The sequence below is a fragment of the Sipha flava genome, unplaced genomic scaffold (assembly GCF_003268045.1).
Source record: "Sipha flava isolate LNK unplaced genomic scaffold, YSA_version1 44_pilon_pilon, whole genome shotgun sequence".
Classification (NCBI taxonomy): Eukaryota; Metazoa; Arthropoda; class Insecta; order Hemiptera; family Aphididae; genus Sipha; species Sipha flava.
The window spans coordinates 1504516-1508460 of record NW_020273203.1 but is presented as its reverse complement, the minus strand read 5'-3'; positions in this window follow the sequence as shown (position 1 = coordinate 1508460).

Here is a 3945-nt window from a genome sequence, read left to right as displayed (position 1 = left end):
TTTTTTTTTTTTTTTTTTTTTTTTTTTTTTTTTTATTAGCTTTTAGTATACAACTATGATAGCTCGACATTTATAGAGATTATAAATAAAACAACATTATACATTAAACATTAGTGTACATATTAAATAATGAAGCCAGCATCCAATATAAAGGAAATTATTAATTTGATGGCGGTAGTGGATTTTGTGTTAAGTATGGAGTGGATATTTAAGGGGATATTAAGAGTCTTAAGTTCATTAATTAAAATAATGCGATTGAGTTGAAGTGCAGGGCAGTCGAGTAGAATATGGGATAAGTCACAAATGCATTCATTTAAGTGAAGAGTACAGAATGGAGAATCATTAAGGCCAAGTTTGAAGGAGTGACTAGGAAGAAGGTGATGTCCTATGCGTAGCCTATTAAATTGTACTATATATGGTCTATGTAAGTATAAGTTATTGAACCAGGTTTTTTTTGGGATATTTGGTGTAATATTTCTGTATCTTGAGGCGAATTCGGCAGGTAGATTGTTCCAGAGAGAGAACCAAATATTAGTAGAGTATTGTTTTATAAGCGATGTGAAGTCAGAATGGGGGAGTTGAGAAATAGAAGGAAAGATGAGATTGGATGAAGATTTAGCAAGGTGGTCTGCAACTTCATTACCATGTATGCCTGTATGACTAGGAACCAAAAGAAAGTGGATGTTATAGTTAGTTTGATTTAATGTAAAAATAAGGGACTTGATGCGAAGAATAAGTGGAGACAGGTGAGAGTTAAATGGGTTTGAATTTAAGGCTTGGAGGCACGACATAGAATCTGAGACAATTAAGTAATTGTTGGGGGGAAGATTTTGAATAAGTTTTAGGGCTTCGGTGATGGCATAACACTCAGCTGTAAAGGAAGAAGACGTAGGAGGAAGGTTATTGTTAAAAGAGAGCTGTAGATCAGGGATATAGAATGCATATCCAGCAGAGAGAGGGGAGACTGATCCATCAGTATAAATCGCGATGAAGTTTAAAAAACGTTCATTAAGATAATTCAAAACGGCTGCATTAACCGAGGAAGAAGACATAGATTTAAAATCATTGGAGGATAGATCTAAAAATTTATTATCAGAATGAATCTGAGGGGAAAAGATAAGAGAGTCGTAAGATTGCTCGTAAAGAGGGAGTTTAGTTGAATTGATAATATATTGGTGGAAATTTGAGATAGAATGTGCTATAATTGATAATACGGGCATAGATTTAGGAACATATCGCCAATTAAGGTACAGTGAGTAATAAATGTCAAAGATACGGTGATCGCTATAGGATAGTGATTTCAAGAGAAATTTGCCGGCAAGCCAGCGGCATCTGATATTAAATGGAGGGCAAGTAGATTCAACTTCCATAGCAGGGCAAGGTGTAGAACTGACGTAACCCATAATGGTTCTGATACATGAGGCTTGGAGTTTATTGATTTTTTTCCAATTAGAAAAGGAAGCCGATCCGAAAAGAAAGCATCCGTAATCAATTTTGGAGCGTATAATAGACAAATATATAGATAATAGACTTGAAGGGTGAGAGCCCCACCAAGTGCCAGTTACCGATCGGAGGAAGTTGGACCATCGAGAAACAAACGCTGTGAGAGTAGAAATATGTGGAATCCAGCGCAATTTGGGGTCGAGAGTGATGCCAAGATAGGTAATATTGGGAACAAAAGGGATAACATAGTTGTTGAGATATGTATTAAGGTTGTTCAAATATCTACGACGAGTGAAAATGATCGATTTGCATTTTTCAGGGGCAACATCAAAAGACACTTTGATTAGAATATCATTCAGATCTATCAGGGCAGAGTTGAGGCTATCGATAGCAAGATTAAGATGTTTATTAGAAGAGAATATTACTAAATCATCAGCGTATATAAGACATTTATGACCAGACTGAGAGAGATGCTTTTCAACAATACTCATATATACATTGAAAAGGATTGGGCTGAGGCAGCTACCTTGTGGAAGGCCAGTGAAAGTGGATCGAGTGTTTGACGATCTGAAGGGAGAGAAGAAAACAAGTTTTCTGAAATTGAAGAGAGCAGATAGAACATTACAGAACTTAGGGGGGACATTTAATGAGAGAAGATAGGTAATGAGGGTAGGAATGTTCACGGAATCGAAGGCGCCGCGGATGTCCACAAATGTGGCGACAAGGAATTCCTTATTATTAAAAGCATGGTAAATGTTACCAATGAAAGTCGAGAGGCATTCCATAGTACCTAAACCCTTCCTAAAGGCAAACAAGTTTGCAGGTAGAACAGAGTTGGATTCTAGCCACCAATCAAGTCTTGTTTTCAGCATATATTCGAAAACTTTGCAAAGAGAGGAAGAGAGAGCAATTGGACGAAAGGAATCATTTGAATTAGGTTTGGGGATAGGGATGACACGATAAGATGTCCATGAAGGAGGAACCTGATTGGATGATAGAATGTTATTCATAATAGTTAGAAGGTAAACCAGAGCATTAGAGGGGAGGTGTTTTAGCATGATAGGTGAAATGTTGTCAAGACCGGAAGCAGTAGATTTTCGTGAAGATATGGCTAAATTTAATTCTGACATGGTAAAAATATTGGTGAGAATATGGGGTGGAGAGTATAGAGAGTGATCAGAAGGGCAAATCTCTGATATAGAAGGGACATAGCACGGAGCGACTTTAAAACAAAAAGAGTCGAACCAATCGTCATTATCTGGAGGTCTGACTGGGTTGATACAGTTTTTATAGCGCTTAGCTGTTGACCAAAGGTGATGTATGGGGAAAGATGGATTTAGATTATAACAAAATTTTTTCCATTTTTTCCTCTTTTCATTTTTTAATAGCCTGGTAGTTTGGGCACAAGCGTTTCGGTAATTAATAAAGTCAACCATGGAGCCTGAGCGACGAAAGTTTCTAAAAAGAAGGGTTCTGTTTTTGACAGCTTCGGTACAGTCAGAATTCCACCAGGGAGGGGAGGGTGGATAGGGATTGGAATTTAATCTTTTCTTAGGAATTGTAGAATTGGCGGAGTTGTTTATAATACTTGTAAAGGTAGAATAGGAAAAAACTGGAGAGGGAGAATTTGTCAATGAAGAGATAGAATTATGAATTTGAATAGAATACGATGACCAGTTGGCTTTATTGAAGTTAAAAGGTAAATGGATTGGAGGTGCGGAATCTAAGGCGGAACAAAATGGCACAGGATCAGCGATCCTGTTAAAATTAGTTGATATGATAATGGGGATATGATCGCTACCGTGAGGATCATTGAGGACTTGCCAAGATAAATTCCAGATAATATCAGGGGAACAAAAAGATAAATCAATTGCCGAGTTAGTTGAGTTGGGGCGACCCACATGTGTAGGACTACCATCGTTGAGAAGACAAAGACCTAATGAGTCAATGCAATCATAGATCTGAGAACCACGGCGGGATGTAAGTTGAGAGCCCCAAGCGGGATGAAATGCATTAAAGTCGCCACCAAGTAGCGTATTATGCGATATCAGTTTAAAGAATTCATGCCATAAATTGGAAGGAACATTAGAATTACTGGGGATGTAGCAGGACCAAAATTTTAAAGGAGGATGTGAGTTGATAAGATGCACTTCGATACCTATGATGTCGATTTTACAGTGGGTAAATCTATTTCTGGTAGCGATATCTAAAGGAATTTGTTTGGATTTGAGGGAGTTATGGACAGCTATAGCTACACCACCATAGCCATCGGAGCGGTCGGATCTATAGGTTTTGAACTGCGGTATTGCAAGGGCACGTGAAGGTAAAAGCCAGGTTTCAGAGAGAAGTGCAATTGAGCATTTATGATCGGATAGGAGGTGTTGTAAGGATGGGAGACGTGCAGGGAGACTTCTCACATTCCATTGAATAATGTTAGTGTGATTGTTGGAGATATTCTGGTTTTTATATTTATGTAAAAATGCCATGGTAATTTTAATTTAT